The 23,075-nt window shown below is 43.6% G+C and overlaps 1 long non-coding RNA gene across 1 annotated transcript in view; it reads right to left on the bottom strand.

Moving 5' to 3' along the window:
• Positions 1–23,075, bottom strand: part of LOC309372369 — an 84,078-nt gene that overhangs the window by 15,261 nt on the left and 45,742 nt on the right. The gene's annotated exons all lie outside the window — the stretch shown is intronic.

Here is a 23,075-nt window from a genome sequence, read left to right as displayed (position 1 = left end):
AGTGATCCTTAAATGTCCATTCCTCTAATGTTGATGCCAACCTTGCCCTCTATATTGTTGTGAGTTTGCGGGTTTGTGTGTGGTTTGAGTCCTTTGTAATTCCTGCATTCAGCAAGGATTCAATTGCTGGAATACCCAGGACAGCTTCTTGGTAATGGCCTCCTAAGTATGGATCCTTAGGGTAACGAAGGAAGTGGCTGTGTGCCAGAGGACAAATGGATGAGGTCCCCGCCCCCAACTGGTCCCCACCCTACACTCAGCTCTAATCTGTGGCTCCTAGAAGCTGTCCACACAGCAGCCACACCCCAGGAACAGCTTTGATTGGCTGGCTGAACCAGGTGAGGGTAGCTGATGGATCTCAAGTCCTCAGTAAGTTTGGGACTTCCCCTGCATCCAGCTTCCAGTGGATTGACTGGATGAGACCAATACTGGGTCTAATGGTCAAGAAGGTGGTTTCTGCATGTGCTTTATAGGGAAGTGAGGGGCAGATGGGGCTCATCAACCTGGGAAGGTAGCCTATCTAGGAGAAGGAAAACTCTGATCCTAAACCTCTGCTGCCTTGTGGGATATCTTTGGGAGGAGAAAAGGCGAAGGAGTAAACCCTACACAAATATGGACTCCCTAAGATGGCTCGATGATGCCTTGTATGCCTCCTTCCAGCAATTCCTGCAGCCAAGCAAATGCCAAATGTATTGTTCTGCTCTCCTTTAGACCACATCAGTGAGACCATGAGGAGGCTTGTGCCCCAGGCAGGTCACTTCCGTACTGCTAACACAGTGGTTTGACTTCACCCCTAGAAGCGCACTCCATTGTCTCTCGAGACAGAAAGATGCCAACAAAAATAATATCTGACTTTCTGACATTCAGTGTACCTTAGGAACATGGGAGGGGAGTTGTATTATACTGACAGGCAGGAGGTATCATGCTCGCTTTGACAGCATATATACTGAAATGGGAATGATACAAAGGAGGTATCCAGGGTTTCAGGCAGAGTTCTCTCCCAGCCCTCCCTAGAAATGCCAGGGAGTGAAACCAGGACCTTCTGCATGCAAAGCAGATGCTCTATATGCTGAGTGACAGCCTTTTCCCCACTTAGAGCACATCTGTAGCAAATTTCAATTTTCTGTCTGTCACAGAAGTACAGTGGTACCTCGGGTTACAGACGCTTTAGGTTACAGACTCCACTAACCCAGAAATAGTACTTCAGGATGAGAACAGAAATTGCACAGCAGTGGCGTGGTGACAGCAGGAGGCCCCATTAGCTAAAGTGGTACCTCAGGTTAAGAACAGTTTCAGGTTAAGAACGGACCTCCAGAACGAATTAAGTTCTTAACCCGAGGTACCACTGTATTATTCCAGTTTTAATTGCCCCTGCCTATCTCCCAGGACACATATCTGGAACTGATAAACCTAACTTTATTCCCTGAACACTGAAAGATTGGGTTTTAGGCCCATCAGTCTGGAAGGATGTGTACAGTAATCTGACTACGAAACAAAGGGAACTTCGTGAAGTTGGAGGCAGCGGAAGCCTTTGAAGGATCACATTGTGTGTGTGTGTTTGAACACTAACACAAATTTCAGATTACTCTGGAAACAAATTCCATTGCAAGTGACCAGGAGCTGCAGCAACCCGTGATGAATGAAACAAGCACTTCAGAGGTTAACCGAGCTTTCTAAAGAGGAAGCAGGTTTTGTCTCCCAGCCCCACCACTGGAAAATATTAAAACAATAAAAATAAGAAGCAGAGGAGTATGTTTTTGTAAAAGAAGCAAATTTCCTGCCTGCTGCGGCTCTGATAAATTTCAGTCAGGGATGACAAGAGAAGGGGGCTGGGGGAGACAAACGGACTTCCTGGAAAACCAGACAGGCTAGAATTAATTGAGGACATCTTCATCAGCAGAACAGCTGGTTCTGGGGCCTAATCATCAGCAAAAACAGAGCCATAAATTGAACAGGAAACAGAAAAGTCTGAATCAAACTTTCAGGATCCAAATGTGCAAAAGAAAAAGTAAAACACAGCCGAAGAACCAAGCCTTCCGGCAGGAAGGCATCCACCAAGAGGAAGTGCCAGTGGCCTGAGCAATGAAACAGCCTCTCAGGGCTCCCAGTCCTCATGCCAACTGCTGGCACACGTTCAGCAGTGAGTGGACGCCTGGCCCACTAAACAGAGGCTGCTGCTGGATGATCTTGGCAGTTCAGCATGAGTCACAAAAGATGCCTTCGATCTCCACAGCACCAAGTATAAGTCACCCGGCTCTTGGGGCTTTTTCTAGTAGAGGAACAAGAGCAGCACTTCCCATCCCAAATATTTCAAACAGCAGTCGGAGAGACAGTAGAAAGCGAATTGTTTCAAAAAGGAATGGCAAGATAAAATGTTAAGAGTATATTGAACTGGCTAGATTAACAGAGGCAATTAGAGATCACACTAGACAAGAGTTACAAAAAGCATGGGGGAAATGCAGAGAATGCTTCACAAAACAGTGCCCTAAAATACATACCCGGACTTGTTTCGATTAATGACTGCAGGAGACTTTGTGGATATTTAAGTTATAATTTTAAAAATCTTAATTATTATTCATAAAGGACACAGTTTATAGGAAGTAAATAAGGAGGCCAGATACAGGATAAAGGAAGTCTTTTATTTGGTTGTTTGTATTGTTGTATGTTATGTTCACTGTATGTTATGTTATGTTCATATTTAATGTGTATTGGAGGGTAGGGGAGTTGTGTTATGTTGTAAATAAAATTCCAATAAAAATTTAAAATTAAAAAAAGAAAGAAAGTGAATTGTTTCAACTTTCGTTTATTTTATTTCTTCAATTAAGTGTCTCTCCCGCCTTTTCTCCCTAGGAGCCCAGGCAAGGCGTCAGAGTAGTAAAACAATACAACTGAAGATAAAATAAAAACTTATTTAAAACATTTAAGAACAATTAAGAACATCTAAAAACGATCACATCTGCCCCACAGCTAATAATTTCAGGTTGTTGGGAATATCATTCAGTAAAAAAAAAAATGACTGGGTAAATGAAAATGTTTTTCATGGGGTACGGGACCTTAGCTAGAATCATGCACACTTCCATGGAACTAGATCCCACTGAACACAATGAGCCTTGCTTCTGGATGGCCCCCTCTCTTTTATCCTTTAGGGAAATGCTACGGTTGTTGGTTTTAAAGAACCATTTGATTTGACTGTTTCTTTAGAATATCCTGTAGTATATCTTATCCCAAAAAAGAGAAATCAGCTAAAAGAGCGTAGCCTTGCCTTGTCACAAGGATTCAGGAGCCTCTTAGCATATCAGGAGCAAAGCTATTATATTAGTGTGGCTGGCCTACCAAGGGAGAATTCACATGCACCATGTATCCTGTTTCAACCAGGCTGCCATCCCACAGGGGACTGAGCTGGAAGTCACACAACAACAATTAGCTAGTACAGGCTCCAGAAACCAAGGGCAGGTCCTTCAGGACCTAGGATAACTCCCAAGGAAGACAGGTGCTGCTTTGACTCTGGCCTGAGCTTTGATGTGCCTGAAGAAGCAAAAGAAAAAAAAAAGAAACAAAAAAGCAGGCCTGTTCAGAGCCTGAACCCTGTCCCTCATCTGAGTGCTAGCAAGAAATCCTTGGCTTGGAGCTATGCATTTCCAATGTCACTGGCTGACCTTCAGGTATTCTGCTTCTCTGCTGGAGAGTTGACATGCCTTTGGGTAGTCATGGCGATGCCAGGGATGGGTAGGGGGCAAGTGCCACCCCAGGCAAGCAACACTTAAAAATTTATATGTGTTTTCTTTTGCTTTTCACTTGACAAAACATGTTGGTTTTTTTTGTTCTTGTACTTTGTTGTTGTTTAGTCGTTTAGTTGTGTCCGACTCTTCGTGACCCCGTGGACCAGAGCATACCAGGCACCCCTGTCTTCCACTGCCTCCCGCAGTTTGGTCAAACTCATGTTTGTAGCTTCGAGAGCACTGTCCAACCATCTCGTCCTCTGTCGTCCCCTTCTCCTTGTGCCCTCAATCTTTCCCAACATCAGGGTCTTTTCCAGGGAGTCTTCTCTTCTCATGAGGTGGCCAAAGTACTGGAGCCTCAGCTTCACGATCTGTCCTTCCAGTGAGCACTCAGGGCTGATTTCCTTAAGAATGGTTAGGTTTGATCTTCTTGCAGTCCATGGGACTCTCAAGAGTCTCCTCCAGCACCATAATTCAAAAGCATCAATTCTTCGGCCATCAGCCTTCTTTATGGTCCAGCTCTCACTTCCGTTCCTGTACTCAGGTCTTCTAAAAAGTGAGCTTGCAATTAAACAAATGACTTTAATACTGTCTTTTGTCACACAAGAGAAGGTATGCATCACTGCCTATTAAAACCAGGCAGGTACCTTTTTTTGTACTATGTCTATTGACTGCTAAAAACCTTTCTGTTTAGGCAAGCCTACCCAGATATGAAATATATATATTTGTTATATATATATTTGTTGATCGTATCTATATTTTGATAATTTTATTATGTCTTCTTTTCTCAATAAGGTTTTATCGGTCTTTTCTGATGACTATTTTTATATTATTTTATGTAAACTGCTTGGAGCTTGTGGCATGCTTTTTAATCAAGCAGCATATAAATTGGGATAAATAAATAAATCACGGCCTGAGGTCTCTATTCAGATTTTCTGCCTTAGGCATCAAAAACCTATTAGGACAGGCCCCGATGGTCTGAAGGTGCTGCCAGTTATTCCAACTCAGTGCTAGGGGTGGGGAACCCTACCTTTAAGTTGTTCAGTTGTGCACTGTGAATAGTAATACGTTCCTGAACTGAGCTACTCCGCCAAGATAAACTCAGGAAACAATTGATGACGGATCAGAAGTGAAAGCGGGGGCAGAGAGTGGAGTACCTTTGGCATTAGTCACTGAAAGCTGTTTGTGCAAGAGCTAACTTATTTCCAAGGATTATATTTCCAAGGAAATTCTGTCTCCAGTGCCTGCAGAACTGAATCACTTTGTTGTGTTGGGCCCAACAGGTGTTTAGTCTTCGCTCTTCATCTTTGGTTTTGGTGGCATGCGGTTAAACCACATCCTTTTGAGCCATCAGACATTTCGCTCCTCTTCGGAGTGATGTGACAGAAGTTGATCCTGCACACTGATTAGTCATTCCTAAATAGAAGAGAAGCTTACAAGAAAGCCCCAATTTTTACGAGGTCTCTGCAAACAAACAAAGCAAAAGTTTTGCTTCAATATTTCTTGGTGTTCTGGTCACCCAAGTGAGTACTTTCTCATGAGATGTGAGATTGTAGAGGATCATGAGAAACAATAACCTCCTTTTGTAGTTGTGGTTTTGACCAAACCAAGACTCATTTCCGTTTTTTAGAATAATAATAATAATCACAGAACATTATCTCTGCATCCTAAAACAATACTTCTGAAAAAGAAAAAAGAAAGTTTACTCAGAGTCCATTTGATGTTTCAAAATTCCAGACACACTATGAACAAAACCGCAGAGATGTAGTACAGCACACACACACACACACCCTCCATCCCAAGCACTCCTTTTTTCCCCTGCTGCAGCTTTGATGGACCACCACTTCAAACCTTAGCATTACTGACTGGCTTAGCAATTTGTTCCTCGTATCATATGGCAAGTTCCTGAAGCTTCAGATGTGTAGTGGCATTTGCTTCTTGTCTTAAAAGAGGAAGGGGGGGAGAGAACACAGGGGTTGAACATGAGGATCCAATTGTCTGATAAACAGAAACATCTGTTGGAATCATGAACAGTTGATTAGTGGAGTTCATTTCCAGGGTACAGCTTTCAGTGAAACTCTCTCGTTTCTGAACGTTGCATGTGTCAGCGATCCCCAAATGGTGGGTCAAGACTCACAGCCGGCTCATGGGAGCCTTGTGGTCAAATCGCCAGGTTGTTGGCGGTGTAGGGTCAGTGGAAAGGGCTTCAGCAAGGTAACTGTAGCTGTGTGTTGTGCACTGTGGGACATCCCCTTCTGTTCTCTTGGAGCGGGACTTCCACTTCTCAACAACGAGTTGGTGAGACTTCAGGCCTGTGATAGCCTCGGTCCAGATTATAGGCCCCTGTGGGACTTTCATCTGGAATTTCCTAGACTTGAAGGCCTTACTAACAGCTACTGTAGAAAGCCTAGCAAGTAGGAAGATCATCATACTCGGCATTCGTATGGCTTATTTCAAGTGTTCAAAGTTCTACGCAAATTTATCTGGGTCGTCCTTATGACTCAGTTCCTTTTTGACTCCTGATTGGCTGGCAGCCGTGTATAGCCCTGTGTAGGATAGATCAAATTCCAGTCAGGGAAGGGCCACAGCTTTGTAGCGGTTCAACACGAGCTTTGTAGGCAAAAGGTCCCTGATTCAATCTCTGGCATCTCTAGATAGGGCTGGAAAATACTTCTGTTTGAAACCCTGGAGAGCTACTGCTAATCAGTGCAGGCAGTAGTGAACTAGAAGCAGGAAAAGATGATCCAACTCAATATAAGGCAGTTTCCTATGTTCCAGTACTGCGCATTTTAAAAATATATACTTTTGGTGATGTAGGCAAGCAAGTCGGGATGGCTCTGCTGCTTAAACTATTTTTCTCAGCCCAGACTCCCCTACTGCCTCACCTGTTCCTCAAGTTCCAAATGGATCCTGACTCCAGCTCTTAGCACCATGGGCTACCATTGTTTCTAGCTTTCTACGCCAATTCTGCCTGTGGGAAGACAGGCCTGATACATAAACAGCCTGCCTATTACCCCAAACCCCACAAGTGTCCCGGAAAACCATGGCACATCCCATTATTTCCTGTGAGAGCATGGCAGCCATTTTGGGCACCATGATCTTGTGCAATTTTGTGCCAAGATCTCACCCCAGAAAAAACACTTTGGGGGGCGCAATCTCACACACGGCCCCAAAAATGTGTGTTTTGGGGTGCTGTGAGAGCACTGCCCTAAAAAGCATGTATTTGGGGCTCTGAGGTCTTGTGTGGGTCACATGACTCGTGTGGGAGCTCAGACAGGAAGACATGCACCCCAGTTTTGGGACCCAACTGGAGGGTATGCTACCCACTAACAGAGATTAACTTCAATATCACAGCTACAAGAAACCAAGCAAAACGTACTAATCAAGGTTACTTCTTTTTGATTTGGAACCAAGCCTTGGAGAAGCAGGCCACAACTCTACCTTGGTATTATGGATCAGAGTTCATTACCACACAGTCATCCATATTTTTCAGTTTTGTATTGTAGTAGTTGCTGTTAATAATTAGCATTTCTATTCCACCTGGTACAAAGCCAAAACAAATGCTAACACAAACCTAAAAAGCATAAAAAGCAGTAAAATTATTTAAAGCAACGAGGAGCAGCAGACACTGCAAATACAGTGGCAGCCAGTACTATGCTTCCAAGTGTCATTTGGAAGAATGATTTTCAAACATCCTTTACATCAGAACAGCAGGAAGACGACAAACAGGCTTCCCAGGGGAAAGAATTCCAAATTCTGAGAAGGCTGTTTCCTGTGTGGTCAGGAAAACATGGAGCAAAAATCAGTGTGACTGGGCAGGCTTAGATTGGACGAGAGAGCCCTTCAGTGATTCTGGGAGCAGGCTATTGTATAGTTAATTTATTGTTCTCTAAATGCAAAAGTGGTTCTAGTTTAGAAAACGCACAACAGGTTAGTCCCTCTGTGTGCATACTAATCCTGAAGTGAAGAAATGAAACAACACCTCTTAGTATTTTAGATTACAATGATTACAGTGATAACAAACAAACAAAAAACCTTAGAGGCTGCAGATTTAAGAATCTGAAGCAGCAAAGAGACAAACTGTTCTTAATATCAGTTAGCTATCTGACCAATTTCCTTTTGACTTCCAGAAATAAAGAATGGAAAGGAAACAAATTATAAATGCTGAATATTGCAAACTATTTTATACATTGCAGTGACCCAAGTCATCTATTATCCCAAAGAGACCAGATTTTTAACACAGTTCTGTAAATAATAATCAGATATTGTTTGGATTGTGGTCTGAGCAGAGCATATAATGGCTTATTATATTGTCTGTGTCATTTATTGTTTTCTCCAGAATGTTGCCTGCATCTCTTTTGATTTGTGAAATGTCGAATTGCAACGAGCAGCACTGATCTGTTGTTTAAAAACTTAATTTGTGAGATTGCAAAAGATAGTCCCTCACCTGCCGAAAGTGTAGTGATGGTTGACAGCAATCCAGAGGCCTGTGTATTATAGCATAATACTAGAGGAGGAGGAGGAGGAGGAGGAGGAGGAGGAGGAGGAGGAGGAGGAGGAGGAGGAGAAGAAGAAGAAGAAGAAGAAGAAGAAGAAGAAGAAGAAGAAGAAGAAGAAGAAGAAGAGGAGGAGGAGGAGGAGGAGGAGGAGTTTGGATTTGATATCCCGCCTTTCACTCCCTTTAAGGAGTCTCAAAGCGGCTAACATTCTCCTTTCCCTTCCTCCCCCACAACAAACACTCTGTGAGGTGAGTGGGGCTGAGAAGACGTTTCAGAAACATGGAGTCCCAATGATTATGGAGATATGCTAGCATGTGTGATGGTGGGGTCAGGCGGTGCTCCCAGAATGGAGACCTCTAGTGCCACCTTGTCATTGCTCTTTCACTGGAAGCAGTGTGCAAAATTCCAGTGGATATATTGCTTTGTGTGTTTGCCTAGCCTGCCAAGTAGCCCTCACTACTGTTCAGGATATAATTGTGAGGCGTGAGAGAGACAATGCACCTGATCATGTCCCTTGAGCAGTTGGCATCAGCAGTTGCCGATTGTGGTCAGCATTTTTAATTTGCTAAAACTAAATTGTCACCTCCAATTCTCACCAGGTTTAATTAAAAAATAAAAAAGACAAAAAGGTAAGCTGAAACTGAATCTTTACTAACTGATTTGGAACAGATGCTACATGTTGAGTCCAATCAGTCCCCCCCCCCACTCCAAGGTGTGAAAGGAGAATAAAAAACTATAATCTTGACTGCCTTACATTTTTAACTAACTTCACTCCTAGGAAAGCTTGCACCTTTGAGGTGTTACATTCCACTATGATGGTACCATGTAAAGGAAGAACATGCAAAGAAACGTTTTGTTGGCCTCTGCCAATAATACTGACATTTTCTGCTTCATACCAAGATTTCCTAAGCATCTCTTGGCACTACAATAACATCTCCAACACAATATTCATTCGTTTCCTCCTCATACAACCAGCAGGAAGCAACAGGCAGCTCTTGGGAGAAATCCAATCTGTGGGTGACTGATTTCTGTCTTGCCAGATTTGTCTGCTGCTGTTTCATACCTGGAAGTGACAGAGAATCTGCCATTTCACAAACAGCCTCATTCCCGCCCCCCAGCTTCCTCTCACTCGCTTGGAAAGGTTTTTGAGCCAACTTTGGGATTCTAGCCTTAGAGAAAACTAAGGCTTTGGAGTGTGTGTGTGTCCTGTGTATGTAGATTGGGATGATAAAATAATGTAGTGGAAAAATTCATTAGTTCAAACTATGCCTTTCGTTAGGACAACCACCTCATTTAATTGGCTGGATTGTAAGAATGAACTTCAGTGTGGATCCTCAAACTGTCATTATGACCCTATAGGAGGAAGGAAGCTGTTCAAAAAGACAAGGACTGCTGTGTTGAGTCAGACCGGTTCTTGCTCAATGTTAGCTTTCTATCAACAATGAGGATGAGATGGAGGAATTCTAGGAAGCAGCAGTCAAAGATAGCCTATCTCTGGAAATGAAGACTGCATTTTTGGCAGTCATGGATTATAACCATATATGTTAGGTGGGCAGAATACATCCTAGGGCAGTTCCACAGATGAAACCATGCATTTGTCTAATAAGCATTTCCTTTTGCTGGGTTTTGGTTGACCTTGTGCAACCTCAGGAGTTTTGTTCTGGATTACAGTGGTGGGGAGAGGTCATGCTCTACATTCTGGTAAAAGGCATGGAACTTTGCCTTGCTATTTCTTTTAAGCCTTTCCAAGAGCCCATTTATTTAAAATAGGTCAGGGCAGTATAAATGAAGTTTTCAAAAGCAAACAGAGCTGAAGGCATGACACACTGGTAATGGTGGTCAAAGGTCCATACACAAAACCATTTCTCAAACGGAAAGCACTACCATATATGTAGCACAAATGTGCATCTTATCTTCATGCTACGCAACCAATAGACCATGTAGATATCTTGGAATCCGACTGTGTTATCTTAAGTGCACACCCTTTGAGGCGGTGACCCAGAACGTGTCCCTCACCTATTGACTTAATGCAAATGAGTATCATGATGGAACTCATGCTGAGTTTCACCAATGCCTTCCTCCTTTCTTCTTCTAACATTAGGGTATTCCTTATGATGTGGATATTAACTTGTGGCATGGTTCTATTGGCTGATATGCTCTGTGACTATGGAACTGCTCCACACAGGGCCAGAGGCAGGGGGCGGGGTGGTATGTGACTGCTCCACTTGGGACATATTAACTGGGCCATTGCCACAAGCTGTCTACCCAGAGGACACTGTTCACTCATACCAAACATGGTCCTTGAGGTGGGTTAGGCTGAAAAAAGACAGTAGGTCCGAGTTGTGCTTCTGCTTCCGGTAAGCAGCAAGGAAATGAGATCAATCCAAAAAGATGAGTGAATGTAGACATGCCAGTTATGATGCCATCACATTAGAGTTTTACTCATGAATATATAGTCACATTAAAATGAATTTGCAGCAATTATATTGGGAAGCTCATTGCACTCAGAGCATCCTTCTAGAAACCCTGACACCCCAGCATCTTCAATTTCACTTCCCCACAACTGCTGCCTGTAACACTTCCTGTGTTGTCAAAAATAGGTGGCTTCTATTTTTGGTTGTCATTGACTCTTGACAGTGCCTTTTCAGTGGTGGTTCCCCATTTGTGGCATGCCCTCCCTGGCGAGTTGTGTCTGTCTCTGTCATTATTGACTTTAGGAGGAAGTTTTAGGAGGTTTTTAGGAGGAAGTTTAGGAGGACATTTTGCTTCAGGCAGCAAAATGTCTAGGGCTGCCCCAGCAATTCAGTATAAGGCAGCTTCCAACCTCTGTAACTAAGATAAAATTTACCAAGTAGCTATCAGAAAAGGGAAGTTGAACAACTACAGTGGTACCTCAGGTTAAGTACTTAATTTGTTCCGGAGGTCCGTTCTTAACCTGAAACTGTTCTTAACCTGAAGCACCACTTTAGCTAATGGGGCCTCCTGCTGCCGCCGTGCCACCGGAGTCAGATTTCTGTTCTCATCCTGAAGCAAAGTTCTTAACCTGAAGCACTATTTCTGGGTTAGTGGAGTCCAACTTGAAGCGTATGTAACCTTAAGCATATGTAACCTGAGGTACCACTGTAATTGGGGGGGGGGGGAGAGATGCCAATAACCAAGTTCCATCCAGTAAACAATACTTTGTTGGAGATTGCTTTCTGTCATGGCCCTTAGCTACTGGGGCTCGGAAAGATGTCTCAGGCAACTGAGTGTATTTGATGCCTTATACACACTTACCTGGGAGTAAGCCTCACTGAACAGCATGGGATTTATTTCTGAGCGGACATACATTGGGATTCAGGTGCCTTTGAATCACTCTTGTGACTCAGCAACAGTCTTGTGTTATTATTGTGGAACCAATATTGGGAGAAATACTTTAAAATTATTATGTTGAATTTTACCATGCATGGCAGAGGCAGGAAATGCAAACTAAATAAGGAAGGGACAAGCACACCTTCAAGCCAGGGCTGCTTGTGATAAACCACTCAGGTAGGTTGTCCTCTTTCTCGAACTTGAGCAAACTCCACAAAGCCTTAAGAGTACAATGAGCAGGGGAAGGAATTCTTCCAGTGAAAACCAGGCTGCTATCAGAGCTCAGGAAACCATTGTGAGAATCCCTGCCTCGTGTCTTCTCTCGAAGTTAGCACTGCAGACACATCCGTACTACGTGCAGTGGCTCAGCTAGGCTGGGCTGTTGCAATCCTGTTGCAATCGCCACTGGGGAGAAGGAAAAGCTGTTAAGCCCGGCACGCTTACTCACACGCCCTCGTCTTTGGAGGGAGCCTCTTCTCTTCTAAACGTCAATCTGTGGCACCTCTGAATGCAACACCCGATTTATTGACACAGCACCAAAGTCTTGAGAAGGGCTTTTGTTTAGCTAACACATTGACAGAATGCTGCTGCTGCTAGCCAAGATGCTGAATAAACAATGAAAGGGCAGAACAGGTGGTAGGCAGGAGGGATGAAGATGATCACAAGCCCGGTGATGCCGCAGCAATTCGGTAGGGAATGGGTGGCGGCCCAGGAAGCTAGGACCTCGGGGATTGTATTGCAGACAGTTATTTCTGTGGGGGAATGGAAGAGACTGTCACCCAGAGTGCTGTAGTGGCACTGGCAGGATGCAAGTTATTCAAACATCATAGGGGATGCAGAGGAGAGAACTGCTGATGTGTGAGAAGGACTCTGGCTCCTCTGGATTCCCTCTCCCTCTCCCCCTCCCAATAACAGGCACTACTGGCCTGGGGTAACTAGCAAGCAACTCCTTCTTGATCAATTTCACATCCAAGGGGCGGTTTGAATGGTTTCCTACTCTCTTTTCTTTTAAAAATGAATACCTGGGTGAATATTTATTTATTTAAAAATGTATCCGATACAGGGGTGCCAACTTGAATAAAATATTGGGGGAGCAGGTAAGCCCCCCCCCCATAATCGATCACATGACACAGTGCATGCACACCAGTTGAATGGCAATGCCCCTTCAAATAGTTTATGGGGGACTGATGACCCCTTGCCCCCTTGGAGTTGGCTCCTATGAATTCCTCTGGACATTGCAGGGGGAATGGGTTATTGTCGGTCCTCACGAAGTAGAGGTAGTGATGGCTACGAACTTGGATGGCTTTAAAAGACAAATTCATGGAGGATAAGACTGTGAGGAGATACTAGCCACTATGGCTACAGGAGGCAGTAAGCCTCCAAATATCGTTTTCTGATCATGTCTGTTGCACTGAGGTTCTGCTTGCATCTTTCTCATAGGCATGTGACTGGCCGATGTGCAAACAGGACCTTAGGGTCTTTGGCTAGATGGGTCTTTGGCTAGATGGGTCTTTGGCTTCATCCAGCTGGGCTCTTCTTATTCTCTGGTCATGTTTTACAGAAGAGTCGCCTGTGTTGCAGGGGAAACAGTAACAACGAATTTGTTGCTCGCTTCATCAGAGGCATGGAGTGACACCCTCAGCTGCAAGTACCGAGCAACGAGGTCAGAGGAAAATGAAATGTGACAATCCCAATGTATAGAAGGAATGTATGCAAAGAAAGCATACAGTGTTCCACCGCATTAATAAGTTGAGTGTTTTTATCACCTTTCGCTTATTTAGGAAAGGGTTGCGATGCTTATTTTACATGCATTCTGGTCCTAATTGAATTGTCACCATCCGTACTTTTTTACATTTCATTTTCCCTTGATTGCACTGCTTCCACACCCACGCACACACACCATGGTCTATATACACCAACAACCGAGGATTACATTTCCTGCCTCATTCAGACAAAGTGGGCACTAGACCATGAAAGTTTATGTCATAGTAAAGGTGCTTGTAAGGTGCTGCAAACCTTGCTCTTGCTTTACTGGTCATGGGCATTATTCCAATAAGTGTCTGCTACTGTCACTCCAACCAAAACTGCAGCGCCAGCCGTGTTTATGGGGGCAATTTTAGATTCTCCGGCATCCAGCCTAAAAACCCTGCAAAACTGGTTTGTCTAGAGACACAACAGCCTCTAGCCAAATAATGGAGCATAGCAACAATTCAGTTTCCAGCATGAACCTGTCGACACTTCTGCTCCCAGACACAACAACATTACAACAAGGAGCACAAAAGCAGGCCCTGACAACATCTGGTTCCCAGAAATTGTGTGTGTGTGTGTGTGTGTGTTTCTCCCCGAAGGCTAGAGGAGAGGGCTGAAATCTGTATACAGCTCTGTGAGGCAACAGTAAATAGCAAATATGGGGCTCAGTCTCTTCATTGATTAATAACCTACAAATCACCATTTCCAGCCCTAGAGCTCAGTGGCTGCCAATCTAAGCCAACATACAAGGTTAACATTGTTTATTATTTTTAATAAGACTATCAAAATCTTATGAGCAATGAGATACACATGCTTCTTTCCCTCTTCATTTTATCCTCACTGCGACCCTGCAAGGTAGGCCTATCTGACAGTAACAGGACAAAGGTCACCTAGTAAGCTTCATGATTGACTGGAGGTTTGAACAGGAGCATCTACCAAAACTTGCTCAGTAGCACCCATCATCACACCTGCAGCCCACAAGGCAATTCTTGGTTACTTGCAATTGGCTTGTAGCTTAATTTAAACCAGCTTCCTTGTTTTATAGAAGCTCAGTTGTAAGATTGACTTCAAGAAGGATGTTGTACCATGCAACAAGGGATACCACAAATTTGAACTTATAATCTGCATCAGCAAGGGCCTTAGCTTCAGTTCAGGAAGTATTTCCAGATAAACCGTTTAGGCTTGTGTCATCAAGCATCTCTATTAAAGCATCATATATACTTCCAAGATGATAGCTCAGTGGTTTCAAAGCATGAATGTGACTCTCCCAACTTGTTTCATTTAATGGCTTAACAGTTATGCCTAAGTCTGACACGTGGCCAGTGCAAAGAAATAATTATAGATCTGTTGAACCAAACTGAAGAGACCATTTGCTTCCAGACAACACTTAACAGGCATCATTGACTACCAAGTTTAAAAGGTGTGCACTGCAGGGAACAAAAAAGTCCTGTGGACTCTCTTTTGCACACCATTTTCTTTGCCTTTCATGTTACTCCCATTATCCTAACCTTGACCATGCAGGTTCTCAATTGGTAATCCCATTTGCTCAAGCCGTTCAAGAAGTTTGTGTTACTGACTGCATTCAGGATGGGAAAACATTGGCCCTCCCTATGTTCTTCAATGACAGTTCCCATCATCCCTGACCATTGACCATGCTGGCAGGGTCTAATAGGAGTTGGAATCCAGCATTTGGAGGTCCACAGGTTTATTTCCTGCAGGCAGGACTGGATTTAGGTTTGATGAGGCCCTAAGATACTGAAGGTAATAGGGCCCTTTATATGTCCAGCTGTCCTTTGTCAACAACAAATTGTTGCTGTTTTTTGTGTTGAATATATGCTATATGGTGATTTATGGACCTAATAGGTATCTAAAGCCATTTGTACATAAATAGGAGCCTACACAACACAAAACACTGTTGCTGTATGTAGGTTTTATTTTATTTGTTTTTTATCTTATACTTTGAAAATGTACATCCAGTGGTGTTTTTTTTTTGTTTGTTTTTTTGCCCCACCCCCAAGAGAGTGGGACCCTAAGCTATAGCTTGTTTAGTTTATATGTAAATCCGGCATTGCCTGCAGGCTTCAACCATGGAACTGGCCTTGTGACTTCCTTGATGATGTCTACCTGAAAACAACTGGCAATAAACTGAACACCTGTGCCCTGGACATTTATGCTGGATTGGCTGGCCAAACATCACCTCACACTCCATGCTTAATGTAAGGGATTAGGAAAAGAGAAAACAAAAACCGAACATGTCTTAAAATGGGAGAAAGATGAGCCCTTCTATTATTTTCCCCACAGACATTTACCCTTCTCTTTGGTTTAGCTAGCTTAGGCTAGCCTAAAGCTGAATTAAAGAACCAATGAAGAGTGGCACCTTACAAATGATGCCCAGATATCTGTTGTACTTTGTTCCTTTTTCAGAATGTTGTCTCCAAGTCACTGTCCTTAAAAATTAGACAGACCATTTTTAGGTGTCTCTTCTTGTACTGCTTAGTTCCACCCAGTGGCATAGCGTGGGGGGTGCAGGGGGGCCCGGCCGCACCGGGCGCAACATCTGGGGGTTAGGGGGGCAAATCCACGGGTTAGGGGGCGCAAATCCACTGGTTAGGGGGCGCAAATTACTTGCCTTGCCCCGGGTGCTGACAACTCACGCTACGCCACTGGTTCCACCTTAAATACAGGCAGAGATTTAGGCTGTATCCAGGTGCGGAAAGGCAAGTGAAATGGCAATCGACTTCCCACATTATCAAGAGTATTATGCTTTTTCCTATAAGCTGGCTTGCACATAACACAATGCCAAACCATGACTTAATGTGTTTACATTAAGTGTGAGGGCTCCTGGAAAAGATGGAGGTTCCTGCACTCCTCCCCAGAGTCTTCTGCTTCTAAGCCATGGTTTGGCTTAGCTTGTCTCCTCCATCAAGTTGTAAACTCAAGAACAAAACTTTGCTGCAGGTGGAGCAAAGGAAGAAGACAAACCTTGAGCCCAGGTTGAGCTAAGTCAAACCATGGTTTCACTGACACCAGCAGCAGGACCAGAGCAGGAGCAAAGCTGCCACAATGTCGTCTTTAGGTCAGCATCAGGGCTTTTTTCAGGGGAAACTCAACAGAACGCAGTTCCAGAACCTCTCAGTTGGGTGTCATTGCTATAAAGAGGGAGGCATTCATGGTGAGAAAAATAGCACTGCAAAAAGGGCTCCTTATGTACATCCCACTGTTTTTCCTAGATGGAATGCTTGAACTCTGATGGTGACTCTTACTTGCTTGAATGGAAGACAGGAGGGCTGTGTGAGTGAGTGTTGAGTGCTGTGCGCAGGTAAAGTATATGTTATGTACTGAAGTTCTCACCCTGGGCCAGCAGGGGGATACTGTAGATAGTTTTCACTCAGGTCCACATATGCAAATAAGGAATTGAAAGTGACATTCAGTGTCTGGATAGTTACAGAAAGTGGTTACTGTTGCGTTGTAGTGGAGCTCTATATAAGCAGGCTGGCTGATATAGTTCAGTTCTGTTCTGGCCTGTGAATAAACAAGAGCCGTTTGAAGAATCGCTGTGTCGTCTGATATGTTCACCCACAACTTAACAGTTTACATTCATTACTCCACTCACATTTGCCTCTGCCCCTGCCCAACACTGTCATGTTGCCCTCAGAAGGTTGTGCAGCCCTCAGGTTTTGCCACCCCTACTTTAGACCACACCCGGACCTGTTGAATATTCCTGGTTAGTGAAATTACACTATACCCAAAGGGTAGGAAGAAATGTTATCTGCCATTTTCACAATCTTTTGTCGCCAGGTGTAGGGCAGGCTACTGAAACTGTTTTGGCAGGTAACTATAATCCATGTGAGGTAATCCTGAGTGCCCACCTTGAGAACGTGCGTGCTTTTCAGTGTCCTTGTGTCAGCATCAGGTAATGAAGGTATAATCAAGAGATCAGCCAAGTGCAGCACATGATTATAGGTTTCCTGAAGAGCCAGCCAAGTGCAAGTAGGTGGAGAAACCCACTCTGCAGAGGCCCCACCACATTTCCAAGTGAACAATGGCTTTTAAACAATTATATGAGCCCACATTTGAACCTGAAGCTCAGGTGTCAAGCTTCATCTATGTGTGGAGGAGGTGGCAAGTTCAGTCACTGCTGGTTTTTCCAGAAAGAGCTAGGGAAACCCTCTATAGACCCAGCTGAACTAGATGACTGGGAGCAAGGTTAACTTCCTTTGTTCAGTGAAGTCAAAAGGTTCACAACAATGACAGACAGTTTTGCTTAGGAATCCCTCAGGCTGCAATCTACAACTGCATCCTCTGATCTCACAGAGATTTACTTCCTTCCCTGTTTTTGGCTAGGCACAGTGCTTCCTTCCTGGTTGTCAAGAGTCCTATTGCTCTGACAGCTGCTGCAACAGTATGAGGTGTCAATCTGGACAGGATGCCAAATTCTGTTGAAAAAAAAAAGAATTTAAGCATTCGGGAATCTTTTTGGGCCGCTGGCTAACTAATCTGAAAACTGACAGGATCTTTCACTATTGAACTTTATCTGTTGGTAAACCAGATAAACTTAAAACTTTGCAATAGATAAAGCTGATTCTCCATTAGGGAGCACACTAATAAATACAAAATAAAAATCACAATAATAAGACAGCATAATGATAAAATAACAGCCCCCCCCACTTTAACAAGCCTTATATGATTTAATGGCTAAAGACCGGGGTAAATAGGAATGTTTTTGCCTGGTGCCATTTTTTTGTTGATGATTATTGAATTTTACTGTGTCTGGTTTACTTAAACAACAGTCTTACTGCAATTTTAATGGTATACTTTAATGCTTTTAATATGTTTGCTATTAATGTAAGTCACATTGGGAACACTATGGTCTTCACATACTTGGAAAATAATAATAATATTTATAAGATTATTATTATTATTATTTAACTTTTACTTTCCATCCTAAGTAGCATAGAAATTCTTTAGTTTGCTGCAACAGAAACAGAAAGAAAAGCAAAAAAAGACAACAGAAAACAAAACACTTGCTACACATAAATTATCTTCTGCTTATACAGAATTATTAATGCATTATTATCCTTATATCCTGCCTTTCCTCCAAAGAGCTCCAGGTGGAGCACACACATCTCCCTCTCTGCATTTTATCCTCACTACAACCCTGTAAGGTAGGTTTGGCTGAGAGATGGCAGAAGCACACTTATTTCACTTCGTATACGAAAAATGGTATATTTGTATATTATGAAGGAATATATGTAGTTTTTTATTTCTGTGCTCAGCATTATTATCTCTGTTTAGCTTTAAGCTGTTAAATCAGGGTAGCTTATTAGTATTGTCATAGACAATGTTATATTGATTTTTTTAATACTTATTGATATTATGATTTATAATACATTTTTAGGATGGTTATATTTCTTGTTGTTACAAATAAACAGGTGATGGTGGTTGTGTTCTCTACAGAAGGATGCACAGCTGCCCACTCACAGGCTTACTCAGACATGCAATTGGAGGCCGTCTGCAAAAGACTGAGTTTATGCTCCATTTCAATAAAAAGAATATTTTCTTTAGCAATTGGCAAAAACATACCTAAAGGAATAGATTAATCATGTAGATTTTTATGGTGCTTTTAAAAAACTGAGTTGCATGGCAGCAGGCCACAATTTCTTGATATTTATGTCTTTAAATTTTACTTTCCTCGAACTACTTTTGTATTATAGCAGGCATAGGCAAACTCAGCCCTCCAGATGTTTTGAGACTACAATTCCCACCATCCCTGACCACTGGTCCTGTTAGCTAGGGATGATGGGAGTTGTAGTCCCAAAACATCTGGAGGGCCAAGTTCACCTATGCCTGCGTTATAGCAAAGGGAACAGAGGGGATCTGCTGAGTGGAAAGCTGAGATTTCCAAGACTTTCCAAAGCCAACACTACCTGATATTTCAGAACACGATAACCTTGTACATGGCTGCATGCCATATTAGCACATGATCCCATTCATGCCCCACGTCCCATTTTTCAACTTTTGCATGGAAATAACACCCTTTGATATGCCGAAACAATAGCACAATAATATCAGGTGTGGAGTTGCAACAGAGCCAATTGCCTCATGGTGCTCTGTGGTCCTGGTATCGGGTCAACACTGTTTCAGTGAATGCCTTTCTTCAGCTAGATATTGAAGGGGTGATGATGTGCAAAAGCCACAGTTAGGAGATATGTGGGTACAGAAGGGGCATGCTGGAATAGGCCTAAGGGCAGGACTCCTATATGCCCTCCTTAAGAGCCACTGCAGAAGAAGCCATGTTGGCCCAAACCTACATGTCTCAAACAGGATACTACTGATTAACAGGTCTGCACCCATATGATGATTGATAGTATTACACCTTAATTGGACATGAATTACTTGGCCGTGTTACCTTTTGCCTCCTATAGATTGCCACAGTAGCATGCAAGAGACCAGTACTTTCAACTGACCACATAGCTTCCAAATAATTAAGAGCACAATTAATGCTTTGAAATATCATCTGCCAAAGGTACAGGCCTACATCTTGTCCTCAGAAGACTTGGAATGACCTGCTTTGGTCACACAGTCAACCCTTAAACGTCACATTTGTATATGAGAGAGGAAATCTGTCTCTGTTACATTAAGTGCTTACAAAAGGAAAGCAGTGGGTGGTGAATAAATGGATAGCTTACTCCTGAGGTCTAACAAGCCCAACAGATACCATTTCATTGATGGCAGCATTGTACAGTTAGAAACTGAAGGATCAGTAACCATTTCTACATAGCAAACTAGATGTTTGAATCTTCATGTTAATGACGAAGCTGGGGGATGGAAAAAACAACAAATTCATAAAGTTGACGTAACAGAACTTGCAGATGGAGCTAGAAAGTGAACTAATTGCTAGAACAATTGGGCAATTGACTGAGAAAGATCCTATCCAGGCCTTCACCCAGGTAGACATCCTGAAAAAGTCCAGGTCGCTTTAGTCCTGTTCTGTTTCCCATCCACCAAGCCTCCAAGGCAGCGGCTGAGAAAGAACAGCTCTCTTCCTTGTAAGCATGGCTGTGTGGGTTGCCTGCTGAGGACAGCAGTCAGAATGCTGTACTTGCACCTCACATCACTGCTAGGCCCAAGCATGGGCATAACCAGGATTCAAGGGGAGGGGGCAGAACCAAGTTAACAAACTGACCAATTATGTCACAGGTATTTTTATTTACTTGCTTGATTTAGGAGATAGGAGCAGCTGCCCCCCCTTGCTATACCCATGGGCCCAGGCTAACCATACCATTTTGAAAGGTTTGCAAAGTTGAACTTTTGACTCTTCCTTTACCCTTTCCTCCAGTTTTACAGGCTTGGGACCCTTGGGCATTCAAGCAAATGTATCCCACAGAACATAAGCTTCCCAAAGAAATGCTTGTGTGCTTGGGAGTAGATGCCTTCAAATGCAAACTAGTCTTTCAAACCTGAGATTTTCTGCCAACCAAATTATGTGTCCTGATGCTTTTATCATAAGACTGGGGTTGTTGTTGTATACCACCTTGTTATTTTTTGTATGAAACTGTGATTTATAAATGTATCCCACTGTAAATGGTTTGCTTTGAGAGCCGCTGTTATCTGCCATTGTTGCTGTCATGTTATCGTGGAGGAGCCAAAGGATGTTCACAAATGTATCTGGGCAGCCAATTCTTAGAGCCAATTCCACAGGGCATTACGTACGATTTACAGTGTTGAAGGCCTTAGTCAGGTCAATAAACACCATATACAGGGGTTGATTTTGGTCTCTGCATTTTTCTTGAAGCTGTCAAGCAGTGAAAATCATGTCCACCGTCCCACTAGAAGGTCAAAAACCATTTTGGGTTTCAGGATTGAATCTGGGCCCTTCTGCTTACAATGCAGTTGCTCTACAACAGAGCTATGGCACTTTGCGCACCTATGCACACTTCTAGGAGAGTAAACCCCACTGAGCAGTGTAACTTGTTTGCAAGTAAAGATGGATAGGATTGTGCTGTGTTGTTATTAACAGCTCCATCCAAGCTGAAGGTAGACTCTGTTTCAGAAATGGGCACTAGTTGCAGATCCTGACTAGTAGGATCTCTTCCAAGCTAAAATGAAAACATTTTCATTTCTCATGGTTGCAGAGAAGTTTCTTACCAATAATGTGCCACTTAAGCTTTCTAAAACATCAGCTATGAAATAAAGAAGCCTCAGGAATCCAAATCCTATGCACCTTTGCCTAAAAGTTCCTTTGATGCTGATGTAGCTTATGCATAAATTAAGCATCTGTTGGACTGTGAGTACAATCCTATGTACATTTCCTCTGAAGTAAGTGTCACTGCCTTTATTAATATTGTTCAAATGCCACCCAACAACAGTGTTCTGTGGGTTGTTCATAAATCAAACACTAAAGTACAACAAGAAATTACAGCACTACACAATAAAACCAATAAACAAACCCCAGCATTAAAAATTCTGCATTTGAGTCAAACCCCACAGAGAAATAATCAGAGCCAATTAACCTATAAAAGCAATCTAAAGTTCATCGGAGTCAAAAATTCACGATTTAAAGGCAGGGAAATGGGGAAAGCTATTCCACAGGACTTGCACCCAAGTAAGTGTGTCTGCAGTTGCCTCTGGAGCTTATTGTGGGTTTTGCTTTTGCTTTGTTAACATCCCCGTCATTCTTCGTCTGCTTGCAGAGTATTCTGAGATTTAAGGCAGCTTCTGACCCTGGGATAGAAAGGGTTAAGCTATGTGGCTCGGTAGCCAAAACTGGCCAGGTGAAGTCACCTTTCATGCGCCGTCACGACTGGGTTGAAGCCGACGCTTCTCTTCCCGCTGTCCCCAGCATTTGAAACTAAGCACACCGATCTGAACCAAAGAGGGAGAAAAATAAAGGAGTGAAGGGAAAACTAGCAGGGATCGCGCAGACAAAGTGTTAACAAGTTATTGGCGGGAGCTGGCCAAAACATGACGATTTTTGAACGTAAAGGGAGCGGGGCGGAATTGCAAACAAGCCGGAGATTTTTAAGATCTCTCGGAAAGGTCTATCGCACCAGTGGGCTACGAAGGAAGCCTTTTCGGCTGCACGCGAGTTTTCCTTTTAAAAAATAATGTCACTGATTCAAAAACAAGCACACACACCGGACCGCCTCCCCACCTCGAAGGAGACCATCGCGCTCCAAGAGGATCGTAAAGCGGCAAAGCAGACGGCCCGGCTCTGCCCAAAGTGCCCACACCCCATCCCGGGAAGTTTGCTAAAGAGAAAGATCCTTCGGGGCAGCGGCGGTAGGTGTGTTAAGGAAGCGAGGTTTTGAGCCCCCTGACCCCGATCTCCTCCAGCCTAATGTGCGGGCTCAGAAGCAAGAGGCAGCGAGTTCCACGGGACTGCCCCTCTCTCCAGCCGGTGAGCGCAGGACATCCCGATCCCGGCGCAAGCTTCCTCGGAAGGAAGCCGGTGCCAGCGGGATGCACTTCCAAATAAGTAGGCAGCCTCTCTCTTTCTCTCTCGCCGCCTCCCTCTTGTCCCCTGCCTGGAAGCTCTTAGGCTGCTGGGGAAGGACGCCGGAGGGGGGGGGGAGAGCCCGGCGAGGCGGAGGAAGGAAAATCACGTGAGAATCAGCCCATCGCACCTCCTCCCCCGGATCCATGTGCCGTGAAACAGCAGCAGCCCCGGAGTCCTCCTTAAAGAACGCGATTGCCGGGCATGGCAGAGGCGGGAGGGATTTCTCAGAAAGCTACTTAGGACAGGACTGAAATCCTA

The sequence above is a fragment of the Podarcis melisellensis genome (assembly GCF_964234715.1).
Source record: "Podarcis melisellensis genome assembly, chromosome: 6".
NCBI lineage: Eukaryota > Metazoa > Chordata > Lepidosauria > Squamata > Lacertidae > Podarcis > Podarcis melisellensis.
This window is presented reverse-complemented; position numbering and strand designations above follow the sequence as displayed.